Below are 15552 nucleotides of genomic sequence, written 5' to 3' on the forward strand. Positions count from 1 at the left end.
TGTGGCTAGGAAAGGTCTTCCTAGGATGATGGATTCATCCTCTTCCTTTCCAGTATCCAAGACTATGAAATCAGTAGGGATGTAAAGGCCTTCAACCTTTACTAACACGTCCTCTACTTGTTCATAAGCCTGTTTTCTTGAATTGTCTGCCATCTCTAATGAGATTTTAGCAGATTGTACCCCATAGATTTCCAGTTTCTCTATTACAGAGAGGGGCATGAGGTTTATCCCTGAACCAAGGTCACATAGAGCCTTAAAGATCATGGTGCCTATAGTACAAGGTATTATGAACTTTCCAGGATCCTGTCTCTTCTTAGGCAATGTCAGTTGATCCAGATCACTTAGTTCATTGGTGAACAAGGGAGGTTCATCTTCCCAAGTATCAATCCCAAATAATTTGGCATTTAGCTTCATGATTGCACCAAGGAACTTGGCAGCTTGCTCTTCAGTAACGTCCTCATTCTCTTCAGAAGAGGAATACTCATCAGAGCTCATGAATGGCATAAGGAGGTTCAATGGAATCTCTATGGTCTCTAGATGAGCCTCAGAGTCCTTTGGTTCCTCAGAGGGAAGCTCCTTATTGATCACTGGACGTCCCAGGAGGTCTTCCTCCTTGGGATTCACGTCCTCTCCTTCCCTTACAGGTTCGGCCATGGTGCTTATGTCAATGGCCTTGCACTCTCCTTTTGGATTCTCTTCTGTATTGCTTGGGAGAGTACTAGGAGGGATTTCAGTGATCCTTTTACTCAACTGGCCCACTTGTGCTTCCAAATTTCTAATGGAAGACCTTGTTTCATTCATGAAACTCACAGTGGCCTTAGATAGATCAGAGACTAAATTTGCTAAGCTAGATGGATTCTGCTCAGAATTCTCTGTCTGTTGCTGAGTGGATGATGGAAAAGGCTTGCTATTGCTAAACCTGTTTCTTCCACCATTATTAAAGCCTTGTTGAGGCTTTTGATCCTTCCATGAGAGATTTGGGTGATTTCTCCATGATGGATTGTAGGTGTTTCCATATGGTTCACCTAAGTAATTTACCTCTGCTATTGCAGGGTTTTCAGGATCATAAGCTTCTTCTTCAGAAGATGCCTCTTGAGTACTGTTGGATGCAGCTTGCATTCCATTTAGACTCTGAGAAATCATATTGACTTGCTGAGTCAATATTTTGTTCTGAGCCAATATGGCATTCAGAGTATCAATTTCAAGAACTCCCTTCTTCATAGGCGTCCCATTACTCACAGGATTCCTCTCAGAAGTGTACATGAACTGGTTATTAGCAACCATGTCAATGAGTTCTTGAGCTTCTGCAGGCGTTTTCTTTAGGTGAATGGATCCACCTGCAGAGGTATCCAATGACATCTTAGATAACTCAGACAGATCATCATAGAATATATCCAGGATGGTCCATTATGAAAGCATGTCAGAAGGACACTTTTTGGTCAGTCCTTTGTATCTCTCCCAAGCTTTATAGAGGGATTCACCTTCTTTTTGTCTGAAGGTTTGAACATCCACTCTAAGCTTGCTCAGCTTTTGAGGAGGAAAGAACTTGGCTAAGAAAGCCGTGACCAGCTTATCCCAAGAGTTCAGGCTGTCTTTGGGTTGAGAGTCCAACCACACTCTAGCTTTGTCTCTTACAGCAAAAGGGAAAAGCATGAGCCTGTAGACTTCAGGATCTACTCCATTAGTCTTAACAGTATCACAGATCTGCAAGAATTCAGTTAAGAACTGAAAAGTATCTTCAGATGGAAGTCCATGAAACTTGCAGTTCTACTGCATCAGAGAAACTAGCTGAGGTTTCAGCTCAAAATTGTTTGCTCCAATGGCAGGAATGGAGATGCTTCTTCCATGTAAATTGGAATTAGGTGCAGTAAAGTCACCAAGCATTCTCCTTGCTTTATTATTATTTTCGGCTGCCATCTCCTCCTCTTGTTCGAAAATTTCTGAAAGGTTATCTCTGGATTGTTGTAATTTAGCTTCTTTTAGTTTCCTCTTCAGAGTCCTTTCAGGTTCTGGATCTGCTTCAACAAGAATATTCTTGTCCTTGCTCCTGCTCATATGACAAAGAAAAGGGCACAGAAAAATAATAATAATAATAATAGGGATCATTTATACCACAGTATAGAGATCCTTTTGTGAGTGGAAGAAAGGAAGGGGACAAAGAATGTAATGTAAGGAAAGAAACACAAGGGTGAGGAGAGCATAGATGTGAGATGAGGAGATGTTAGTAGATGAATAAATAAATAGAATAAGATGAGAGAGGGGGAGGATTTTCGAAAATTATTTTTGAAAAAGAGTTAGTGATTTTTGAAAATAGTTTTTTTTTTTTTTTGAAAAAAAAGTTAGTAATTTTCAAAAATTAAAATCAAAAATTAAAATAATTAGTTAATTAAGAAGAAATTTTGAAAAAGAGGGAAGATATTTTCGAAAATTAGAGAGAGAGAGTTAGTTAGGTAGTTTTGAAAAAGATAAGAAACAAACAAAAAGTTAGTTAGTTAGTTGAAACAAATTTTGAAAAGATAAGAAGTTAGGAAGTTAGAAAAGATATTTTGAAATCAATTTTTTGAAAAAGATAAGATAAGAAGATATTTTTGAAAAGATATGATTGAAATTAGTTTTTGAAAAAGATTTGATTTTTAAAATCACAATTAATGACTTGATTCACAAGAAATCACAAGATATGATTCTAGAACTCAAAGTTTGAATCTTTCTTAACAAGTAAGTAACAAACTTGAAATTTTTTGAATCAAAACATTAATTGATGATGTTATTTTCGAAAATTATGATATAAAATTAAGAAAAAGATTTTTGAAAAATATTTTTAAAATTTTCAAAAATAACTTAAGAAAAATGAAAAAGATTTGATTTTTGAAAAAGATTTTGAAAAAGATGAGATTTTTTTTTTTAAATTGAAAATTTGATTTGACTCATAAAAACAACTAGATTTTAGAAATATTTTTGAAAAAGTCAAATCTAATTTTCGAAATTTTAAGAGAGAAAAAGGGAAAGATATTTTCTTTTTTGAATTTTTATGATGAGAGAGAAAAAATAAGAAAAATGATGCAATGCATGAAAGTTATGGATCAAAACAATGAATGCATGAAAGAATGCTATGAATGTCAAGATGAACACCAAGAACACTATGAAGATCATGATGAACATCAAGAACACATTTTTGAAAAATTTTTAATGCAAAGAAAACATGCAAGACACCAAACTTAGAATTCTTTAATGCTTAGACATAAAGAATTCAAGAATGCATATGAAAAACAAGAAAAGACACAAAACATGCAAATGCAAAGATCAAACAAGAAGACTTACCAAGAACAACTTGAAGATCATGAAGAACACTATGAATGCATGAATTTTTTCGAAAAAAATGCAAGATGAACATGCAATTGACACCAAACTTATAACATGACTCAAGACTCAAACAAGAAACATGAAATATTTTTGGATTTTATGATTTTCTAATTTTTTTTGTATTTTTTTTTTCGAAAATTAATTGAAAAACAAAAACAAGGATTCCAAAATTTTTAATATGAATTCCAGGAATCTTGCCATGTTAGTCTAAAGCTCCAATCTGAGGGTTAGACATGGCTTAATAGCCAGTCAAGCTTTAGCAGAACTTTACATTCAGTAGCCAATTTGCTGAGAAAGATAAAGAAGCTCTTCTCTTGAGTCCAAAAGAATTGAGACATGGCTTTACAGCCAGCCAGGCTTCAACATGCTTCATGAAACACTAGAAATTATTCTTAAAAATTCTGAAGAAAAATATATTTTTGAAAATATTTTTTTTTTCGAAAACAAAGGAAAAATTTTTTTTGAAAGATTTTTGAAAAAATTTTGAAAATAAAACAAAAAGAAAATTACCTAATCTGAGCAACAAGATGAACCGTCAGTTGTCCAAACTCAAACAATCCCCGGCAACGGCGCCAAAAACTTGGTGTTGTTGCCGGATCAAACTTGGCACTGATGTTACCGGACCAAAAGCTTGCCGAAAACTCAAACAATCCCCGGCAACGACGCCAAAAACTTGGTATGTGAAATTGTTACTCAGGATGTGAATTGTTGTTCGAAATTGATTCCCTGGCAATGGCACCAAAAACGGATGCACAGAACCACGGTCTAAACATATCTTCAAAACTTCGCATAACTGACCAGCAAGTGCACTGGGTCGTCCAAGTAATACCTTACGTGAGTAAGGGTCGAATCCCACGGAGATTGTTGGTATGAGGCAAGCTATGGTCACCTTGTAAATCTCAGTCAGGCGGATATAAAATAGTAATGGGGTTTTCGAAATTTAATAATAAAAGAAGGATAGAAATACTTATGTAAATCATTGGTGAGAATTTCAGATAAGCGTATGGAGATGCATTCGTTCCTCTGAACCTCCGCTTTCCTGCTGTCTTCATCCAATCAGTCTTACTCCTTTCTATGGCTGGCTTTATGCAAGGGCATCACCGTTGTCAGTGGCTACATCCCCTCCTCTTGTGAAAATGGTCCAAGATGCCCTATCACGGCACGGCTAATCATCTGAGGTTCCCGATCATGCTAGAATAGGATTCACCCTTCTTTTGCGTCTGTCACTACGCCCAGCACTCACGAGTTTGAAGCTCGTCACAGTCATTCAATCATTGAATCCTACTCGGAATACCACAGACAAGGTTTAGACTTTCCGGATTCTCTTGAATGCCGCCATCATTCTAGCTTACACCACGAAGATTCCGATTAAGAGATCTAAGAGACACTCATTCCATCTAAGGTAGAACGGAGGTGGTTGTCAGGCACGCGTTCATAGGGAATGATGATGATTGTCACGTTCATCACATTCAGGTTGAAGTGCGAATGAATATCTTAGAAGCGAAATAAGATGAATTGAATAGAAAACAGTAGTACTTTGCATTAATCTTTGAGGAACAGCAGAGCTCCACACCTTAATCTATGGAGTGTAGAAACTCTACCGTTAAAAATACATAAGTGAAAGGTCCAGGCATGGCCGAATGGCTAGCCCCCTAAAACGTGATCACAGGATCAAAAATACAATCCAGGATGTCTAATACAATAGTAAAAAGTTCTATTTATAATAAACTAGCTACTAGGGTTTACAGAAGTAAGTAATTGATGTATAAATCCACTTTCGGGGCCCACTTGGTGTGTGCTTGGGCTGACCTTGAATGTTACACGTGCAGAGGCCCTTTCTGGAGTTGAACGCCAGGTTGTAACGTATTTCTGGCGTTCAACTCTGGTTTGTGACTTGTTTTTGGCGTTTAACTTCAGACAGCAGCATAGAACGGGCGTTAAACGCCCTTTTACGTCGTCTAAACTCGGACAAAGTATGGACTATTATACATTTCTGGAAAGCCCTGGATGTCTACTTTCCAACGCAATTAGAAGCGCGCCATTTTGGGTTTTGTAGCTCCAGAAAATCCACTTTGAGTGCAGGGAGGTCAGAATCCAACAGCATCAGCAGTCCTTCTTCAACCTCTGAATCTGATTTTTGCTCAAGTCCCACAATTTCAGCCAGAAAATACCTGAAATTACAGAAAAACAGACAAACTCATAGTAAAGTCCAGAAATGTGAATTTAACATAAAAACTAATGAAAACATCCCTAAAAGTAACTAGATCCTACTAAAAACATACTAAAAACAATGCCAAAAAGCGTACAAATTATCCGCTCATCAATAAGCTGAGCGTTGTTATTCCTGTAGGCTAAAGTTCACCTACAGTGAATATCAATTGTGTATCTCAAAGTGTTGCTCCTGTAGGCCGAATTTCAGCTACAGATAGTTGTTCATCTTGTAAGCCGAAATTCACTTACAGGGGTGCCATTTCTGTAAGCCGAAGTTCACTTACAAGGGTGCCGTTTCTGTAGGCCGAAGTTCACCTATAGAAAGTTGTTGTGTTGTGGTTAGACTATACCCGTAAGCCGAAGTTCACTTACAAGAGTGCTATTTCTGTAGGCCGAAGTTCACCTACAAAGATGAAGCCATATCTAGGACTAGTTCCTAGGTAATGTCGGGCTGCAGGGTGTAAACTGACACGTGAGCTCATGGCCTGCATAGGACAGACATGCATCATACTTGGTTGTGTATTTCCTCTGTTATGATTGTTGTATGAATGTATGCTTTCCTTATTTGTATGTAATCTCTATGTCTGTGTTTTACTTTCTTGTATCCTTCTGTTCGTGATCTGTTTTCTGTTTTTTCTATTTATCTGTCTTCTATTTACTGCTTCTCTATATTCTGTTATTCGTCTGCCAAACAACACAGAATTAATAAACTTAACTAATAACCCCAGCCTTACTAAGAACTCCCTAGTTCTTACCCCTTCTCTCCCTTATCCCTTCAGATGGAAGTAACAGTACCCTTCTGTAGTTCGTTGATGATTATTCTGCAAAGAAGATTCCACTCTAGGTAGTCTTCCGAGTCTAGAGTGAACTCGATTATCTTATATATGTATATACTATGAGACCAGCCAACATCTGCACCCCATTTGTATGCGAACTTTATCCTAAATCCTATGTACGAGACTCCTGTTATGTTGCTACTTGATGGAGTACCAGTGGGACGTCATATGGTAATGTATGATCATACAGAGGAGTAGTATACGACCTTCTACCTTTTTGATGACATTCGACCTGACTCGAGTGTTGAAGACCTAAAATGTATTTTCCCTCGCTTTAGTAGTTTAGAGGGACTAGGTGAGTATAGAGTCTAGGCTAGCCTGGGCACTAGCTTATGGACTTCTTGAACAGATCAGGGCCTGGGATGTTGTATGTATATATATGTATAAGGTTACTATCTAACTATATCTAGGGGTGTTCTAACTAAAGATTTTTACTCTAATAAAGGCAAGATAAATGAATATTGTTAACTTTTTGAGATGTATATACGTGTGGTTGTTTATAACTATTGTATCTGTTATTATTTGCGAATTGATTGTGAATGATTCCGTTTATTAGTCCAAACATTTTTAAAAAAAAATACCTCGCTAAATAACTACGCTTTTAACAATGAGTCAGGCTCATATAATAAATAATAGATAATAATTAGGAAGACAATTTGGTAGCGCTAAGTTTCCAATATGATCTAGACATACTGAAAATTGGGACGTTACAGGTACTTCTCAAAACTAATTGAGCAGTGCATCATGTTGATTGCTTTAGCGTTCAGCTCCACCTTTTTCTTGTTTTTATTATTCCATTCAGCTTCTTCTTTGGGTGTTACAACTCTTTCTACACTTGTTTGGGTTACAACTTGTGGACCGTTCATGATGATCTTCCAAATATTGTAGTCCACAGATTGAACAAATATCCACATTCTTTCCTTCCAGTAGTTATAGTATTTGTCGTTGAAGAAAGGAAGTTTGTTGTTGGACCGACCTTCAGTGAGTGTGTAAGCCACGACATTTGAACCCATGTTATTTGCCATTGGATATTTTCTCCATGCTGTGAAGCTTAATCTCTTTAGACCAAGCTCTGATACCAATTGAAGGTTTGTAAATGGCCTAAAGAAGGAGGTTAAATATAAGAACCGAAAAAGGTGGAAAATATAAGAGGTTAAATATTAGGACTCGGTAGATTTTTCTGAGTTGGAAAATATAATTTTCTGCAGAAAATTACGTAAAAATGCGTACCAGTAAATTAGCCAGCAGCACCGGCTTAAGTCTCTCCGGTACTGCGTGAGAATAATAAAAATCATAGAAAAACTTAGGAATAATTAAAGTTAAAAATCGAGCCCTAATTCTAAAGGTTTGGCCCAATTTTGGGTCAAATGGACTAAAAACACTAGCGGGTTGGACCGGGCCCAAGTTGGGCCCAAGCCCAACATATATATATATATATATATTAAATGAAGGCCAATCAACCTCACACATAACCTAAAAACACAAAGGGCAGCTGCTGAATTGAGAGAGAGAGGAGGAGGAAGAAGTGGTACTATTCACTTTCTTCTTCAAATGATCATATCTCAAGTTACAGTGCTCCAATTTGCGTTTTGTTTGCGGCCATGCGAAGCTCTCGCTGAGTTCGTCATTTCTACCTAAGTATAGCTGGTAAGGAATCATATTTTACACTCCCTTTCTCAGTCCTAACAATTTTCACGTTTTTAGGTTTAAGTTTTGAAGAAGTTTTGTGATTTTGATTGTTTAGGAGTGATCTAGCAGTATTGAAGTATTGTTGTGTTTTGCCCCTATTTCCTTTGGGTAAGGTGAGTTGCTTTGAAACTCTTGTGGTTTAGTATTTTGTGAACCCTCAATATTCATTTTGGGTATATTGCTTGTGTATAGTTTGAATTTGTGATTGTTGGAGTTGATTTGGAGCATTCAATTTTTGTTGGTGAGTTGTTCATGATTAGAGGCTTGATTTTGGACTCAAATTTGGTATTTTTCACATATTAGAAATCGGCCAAGGTATGGTTTCGGTTTTCTCTATGTAATATGTAATATTTCTGGACACTTAGGCTAGTAGGCCTTAGGATAGGATTGAATTGGTTGTTGATAATTGTTGATATATGATGATTATGATGATTGGATGATTTCGAGGAATGATGATGTTGATAAATGATGTTGAAGTTGTGAATAATGATGATGATAATGGTTGATGATTGATGAGGATATTGAATTACGAACACGAGATTTGAAATGAATAATGAATTCTGAGGATTGATAATGAAGTATGTTGCTAAGTTATGGAATGATGAGAAAGTATACAAGTATAAATTAGGAACTTTTGGGCTATTTTGGAAGTGGGATAATTGGTTTTGAATTGAGAGTTTTGGTAAATTTGAGTTTTAAAGGTTTTGGTAAAAACTTATTTTTTGCCAAATTTAGCAGATCATATTTTAAGCCTTGGTTTTTGAAATTGATTGGATTTTCTATCAAATTAAAGATAACTCAAATAGCTTTAAAACGGTATAGATTTCGTGAAAATCAAAATTTTGTAGAAAAATATATTATCATTGGAATTTGGTGTAAAAAATCTGAATTTTGTGATGTTGCAGAAAACTGTAAGTTCTGGTTTGTGTACCCACGCACACATCTGTGCCTATGCACTGAGTAGAACAGGTGTTATGACTCGTGCGTACGCACACCCTGTGAAGGTTGTATGTTGTGCTTACGCACAACATCATGCATATGCACAAGCTGGGAAGAGCATTCTATTGAGTGCGTCCGCACGTATTCATGCGTACTCACAAGATGGAAAATTTTACTTTGTGTGCATACGCACAAGTTAAGAAAACTCTATTGGTGCGTGCGTACGCACAACCCTATTGTTTTCAATCATTTTACCTTCCGGGTAAGCTTGTGAACTTTCATAACGCTTGTTTAAAATCCTTTAGCTTGTTTTTAGGCCTGAAACATAGAGAATACCATAAGTGAGTTTAACTGGATATTTTATGGTAAAAAGTTTAGAAGGCGGAGACTTAGCTTTCTAGAGTACTGAGGATGGATTAATAGAGTGAGATGGCAGAGTACTGTAATGATGATTAATGTGAAGAGTTGTGGAATTATGGACTTATGATGGTTATGACGAGTCTGGAGACTCAAAGAAAAATGATGAATTATTGAATGTTGAAAGTGATCACTGAATGAGATATGCATATGTATTGTATTATACTGATATTGTTGAGACGCTATGCGCCTGGCAGGGACGGTAGGTTAATCCCACCTATCGAGGTTGCGGCGGTGGCATAAGGGCGGTGGTTAGTCACGCTTACGTTCAGATGTGAGGTCTGTGGCTGAGTATCCCACTCGCATCCTTTCAGAATCACAAGAGTATGCCGGGCACTATATCCCTGGACCGTGTGCCGGGCATGATATCCTTGGGGGTTCACATTTATATTCGTGACCAAAAGGCAACATCTCTATGGGAATGTGTCGGGTTGGCAGTTGAACCGATAATTTAATATCACAGCCAAATAGGACATGCATTCATCATGTGCATATTCTATATGTTTGCTTGCTTTGCCGACTTGCATTGTTTACCTAATTGTATAACATGCTTAATTGCTTCTTGAATTACTTGATATACATGATCATACTTGTGTTTTACTTGTATTTCTATTACTTGTGTTTTCTACTAGGATTGAGGAGGTTCGGAAGGCGGTGGCGATGGGATCGCAAGGAGGTTAGGCTGGTGAAAGATGTAGGATAGCGGTGAACTGATAGTTTCGAAATCCCCTAAAATAGATGACCTGATTAAGGATTTATTTAAATTTCTTTATAAGTTGAATCTCATGATGATGTGAAGTTTTAGGATTGCCTCTGGCGTTCCAAAATCTTGTATCTTACATTACTGGGCACTGTTACCATACTGAGAACCTCCGGTTCTTATACCATATTCTGTTGTTACTTTTCAGATGCTGGTCATAACCCACCTCGGTGAGTTGTGCGATGGTGACAGAGCGGAGGATCCCTGATATCTATTTTGTGTATTTTTGGATATTTTGTTATAGTTCTCTCTATCTTTTGTATATTTATACTTTGTTGCCTTAGAGGCTTGACTATGAGAGATAAGTTGTATAAGCTGTTTTAACTCAAAACTCTGTTATGTCTATATGTAAGATGTAACTAGTCCGCCTAAACTCCGTGGGTTAAGACTAGTACTCTATAACTATTATGCTTATATATGTGTGTGTGTGTGTGTGTGTGTGTGTGTGTGTATGTGTGTGTGTGTGTGTACTTTGTTATTTTTTTGCCTGTATCTTGACCTTTACTCTTTTAGTTATCATGTGAACGCTTTGCGCTTTTGTATCTCAGTTTTTGAACTATAATCCTTCATCGGGCTTCTCGTACTATTATTCCTTTCTATATATATGTATATTATCGTATAAGCCTTAGAATTGTCGTGGCACTTAGTTATCCTTTACTTTACGGGTAAAGGTAAGGCTTAGTGTAATTAGGGTGTTACATTTAGTGGTATTAGAGCGGTTCGTCCTCGTGAGCCTGAGGGATGGACGGATTATGCTTCATTGCATACTCTGGGTCATTTTTCTTTTGTGCTATTTAGGATATCTGCTTGATATGTATAGCATGCTTGTTTGTGAGTGCCTTTTTGGAATAATTGAAGTACTAGGCTTGAGATATTGAGAATGATCACCTTGATATCGATTGTATGGTGTAGACAAGATCTGAATGGCATCTTGCAGATGAGGTCGGTCAAGTACACGGACCCACTAACGACCAAGCCGAGTTTATGGCTGCGATGACTAACTTAGCAAACTTTATGCAAGCGAACGCTATTGTCATGACTCAAGCTATGGAAACGATAGGATGACCAGCTAGAACTGGGAACGGAGAAGGGACCGGGTCTAATTTGGATGTGGTTTCGATGGCACTAACCATTTTCTTGAAAGTTAATCCCCCAATTTTCAAGGGAACAACAAATCTTACTAAAGCAAATAACTGGTTCAAAGCTGTGGAGTGTGTGTAAGTACTGCGACTAATCAACCGGTTAATTAAGTGATTAATTGCCCAAATTAGATTCTTAAAAGTTAGAGAGAGAATTTTAGGATTTAAAGGTAATTTTTGGACCTAGTGGGTTTTTCTGAGTCAGAAAATATGCCTTCTGCGAAAAACTGTGAAAAATTGCGAATCGGTAGTTGAACCGGTTGAACCGGTTCAAGTCTGCCCGATACCGCATGAGAAAAAGTAAAAACCAGCAAAAACCTTAGAAAAATGTTAGAAATGAAAAACCGGACGTTAATTTTAAAGGTTTGGCTCAAAGTTGGGCCAAACGGGCTAAAAACGCTAACGGGTTGGACCGGGCCCAAGTTAGGCCCAAGCCCAATATATAAAAGCACTTAAGTGAACCCTTTTCACACACTAAACACAACAACACACAACAAAAAATAGAAAGGGGAAAAGGGGAAGAAGAAGCACAATTCACCCTCTTCTTCCAAAGCTCATATCTTGAGCTAGAGAGCTCCGATTGCCGCACTGTTTACGACTACGCGTTCCTCGTGAAGAGCTCTATAAAACCGTTAGAGATTGAAGTGGGAGAACATGTATTTCTTCACGTGACACCGACAACTGGGATTGGAAGAGCAATTAAGACCAAGAAGTTGAATCCAAGATATATAGGACCATTTGAGATTTTGAAGAGATTCGGGTCGGTGGCGTATCAAGTTGCCTTGCCACCTCATCTGTCTAACTTGCATGACGTATTCCACATGTCACAACTTTGTAAGTACACGTCAGATGCGGCTCATGTGTTGGAGCCTGAGTTGGTTGAGTTAAATGAGAATTTAACCTTCCAAGTAACACCAGTGAGAATCGATGACACTAGTGTGAAGCAGCTGCGAAGGAAAGAAGTTCAGTTGGTTAAAGTTGCTTAGGAGTGAGCAGAAGTAGAAGAGCACACTTGGGAATTGGAATCTGAGATGCGAAAGGATTATCCCGAGTTTCTCTCAGGTAATTCAAATTTTGAGGGAAAAAATTCTTATTTGGTGAGGAGAATGTAAGAACCGCGACTAATCAATCGGTTAATTAAGTGATTAACTGCCCAAATTAGATTCCGAAAAGTTAGAGAGAGAATTTGAGGATTTAAAGGTATTTTTCGACTCAGTGAGTTTTTCTGAGTCAGAAAATGTGCCTTCTGTGAAAAACTGTAAAAAATCGTGAACCGGTTCAATTCTGCCTGGTACCACATTAGAAAAAGTGAAAACCGGCAAAAACCTTAGAAAAATATTAGAAATGGAAAACCGGGCGTTAATTTTAAAGATTTAGCCCGAAGTTGGGCCAAACGGGCTAAAAACGTTAACGGGTTAGACCGGACTCAAGTTGGACCCAAGACCAACATATAAAAGCACTTTAGTGAACCCTTTTCACTCACTAAACACAACAACACACAGCAGAAAATAGAAAGGGGAGACGGGGAAGAAGAAGCACTATTCACCCTCTTCTTCCAAAGCTCATATCTTGAGCTAGAGAGCTCCGATCGCCGCACCGTTTGCGGCTACGTGTTCCTCGTGAAGAGCTCTACAAAACCCATACAAGAAACTGGAGAGGTAACTACGAAATCCTTTCTATTCTTCTCTCCAAAATTTCGGTTCCTAGGGCTTTGGGGTTAAATGAGTTTTTGTGATTTTGGATGTTTAGGTTTTCTCTAAGCCTTGCTTAGCCTTGAGTTTTGACATCCAAATCTGTTGGAAGAGGTAAGAGCCATTAAACCCTTGTGAATTTATGTTTAATTGGAACTCTAGGTTGATTTGAGTTGAATTGTATGCATATAGTTTGATTATTGTGGCTTTGGGAGCTTTTGGAACCTAATTGTGCTTATTGGAGTTGAATTGAAAGCTTGGATTGTGTTGGAAAGCATAGCTTGTGCTCGTTTGGGTTTTGGTGCATAAAGGGAATCGGCCAAGGTATGGTTTCGGTTTCCTCTATGTAGTATGTAATATTCATGGACACTTAGGCTAGTGACCCATAGGATAGGTTTGAATTATAATGGTTGATGAGTTGTTTGAAATGTTAAGGTATGATGATTCATGATGGTATGATGATTATTGAGATGAAGGTATAATGATTGCTAATGTTAAGATATATGTGAAATTAATGTTAATGATATGGTTATGTAGTTTGAAGAGTTGAATGGAGATTTATTGTGATATTGCATGATTGGTATTGGTGGTTGGAGAATGGTGAAATGTGATGAAAATATGTGCTAAGTGGTGAATTTTTGACCCAAGAGGGTAGTTGTGCTGTAAATGGGAGGTTGATGTTGTTTTGGTTGGAGGTGGTTTGAGAATTGTGAAAATTTGGTAAATTATGGCTTTTGGTAAAATGGGATTTTTGGTGAAATTTTCTCGATCATAACTTTTGCCTCAGTTTTCAAAATGATTTAAATTTGTTTATAATTAAAGATCTTTGAAAACCCTTTACATCGATATAAAGTTTGTGAAATTTGGAATTTTGTAGAGGAAGTTATGATCATTCAAAGTTGGTGTTAAAAATCTGAAATTCTACAAAGTTGCAGAATTTCAGGATTTCTGATATGTGCGGCGCACACCCTGTAAAAATTTTGACCTGTGCGGATGCACACACCTGTGTGCACGCACAGGCAGGGAAGTGCATTTTATTTGCAGCGCTAGCACAGCTTGTGCGCGCACATATCTAAGGAAAAATTTCAACCCGTGCAGACGCACACGTCGGGAAGGCCAGTCTGTTGGGGGCGCTGGCACAGGTTGTGCGAGTGAACAGACCTTTTTAGTTTTGACACCTATGCGTACGCACACTTTTAAAAATTTTCCTAGGCGTGCGCACGCACATCTCTGTGAGGCCGCACACGTCCTGTTTCTCAAATTTTACTTGTTTATCAACTATTCTACCTTCCCAACAAGGTTGTAAGCTTCTATAACACCATTTTAAGACTTTTGGGCCTAGTTTTGAGTAATAGAACATGGGATATGACTTAAAGGTTCTAGTACATGATTTTATGATAAATTAGAAAATAGAGGCCTAGGTTTCTGGCATGCTGAGAACGATTTGACGTTAGGAGAAGGGTGATGGATATATGAGACGAGGAATGATGAACTTTTGATAAGTGGAAACTGAGTTATGAATGGACAGTGGTTGAGACGAGTCGAGGACTCGGATTGAGATGATGGATCTCTGTATACTGAAAATGCTTTTCGAAAACCACTGAAATAATGTATTTACTGAGATTATGAGACGTTATGCGCCCAGCAGGGACGGTGGTTAATCCCGCTTGTCGTGGTATCGGCGGCGGCGTAAGGACGGTGGTTAATCCCGCTTACGTTGAGATGTGAGGTCTGAGGCAAGAGTATCCCGCTCGCATCTCTTCGGATCTATAGGCGTGCAGGCGTCGGTACCTGGACAGTGATCCGGGCACTATATCTCGGGGGTTCCCATATGAGAAATACGAAGGGCGACGTCTCCATAGAGATGTGTCGGGTTGGTAGTTGAACCGACAATGTGATATCACAGCCAGTAGGGCAGGCGTTCATCATATGCATTTTCTATCTGCTTATTTGCTTTGCTGACTTGTAATTGTATGTCTAATTGAATAACATGACTATTTGCTTACTTGATCTACTTGCCTTGTATGCTTTTACTTGTGAATTTCTTGCATTGTTATTAATTGTGCTTTCTACTGGGACTGAGGAGGTTTGGAAGGCGGTAGCGATGGGATTGCATGGAGGATAGGTTGGTGAAGGATGTGGGACAGTGATGTTTAGTTAGAATAGAAATCCCTTAAGATAGATTACCCGGTTTATTTATGATAAGGTTTATATTATGCTTATTTGTTTTAGAATGCTTAAGTTTGAATCTTGTGATGGATATGAAGCTTAGGATTGCCTTTGGCATCCCGGAGTCTTATATCCTACATCACTGGGCACTGTTACCATACTGAGAACCTCCGGTTCTCATACCATGTCTTTGTTGTGTTTTTCAGATGCAGGTCGCAACCCACCTCGGTGAGTTGCTTTGGATGGTGACAGAAGCGGAGGATCTTGGATTCTTTTGGAGTCTTTTAGTTTATTTTGTTTATATGTCTCTCACTTTTGTATTTTGTCTTTGCCTAGAGGCT

At 38.1% G+C, this 15552-nt stretch overlaps 1 non-coding gene across 1 annotated transcript; it reads left to right on the forward strand.

Moving 5' to 3' along the window:
• The first annotated feature begins 1413 nt into the window (after positions 1-1413).
• On the forward strand, positions 1414-1521 carry LOC148567082 (small nucleolar RNA R71). The gene has a single exon (XR_015881983.1). It is a non-coding gene; the product is annotated as a small nucleolar RNA R71 (small nucleolar RNA).
• Positions 1522-15552: the final 14031 nt, after the last annotated feature.

This window comes from Arachis ipaensis, chromosome B4 (assembly GCF_059453495.1).
Source record: "Arachis ipaensis isolate K30076 ecotype BB chromosome B4, ASM5945349v1, whole genome shotgun sequence".
In the NCBI taxonomy this organism is placed as follows: domain Eukaryota; kingdom Viridiplantae; phylum Streptophyta; class Magnoliopsida; order Fabales; family Fabaceae; genus Arachis; species Arachis ipaensis.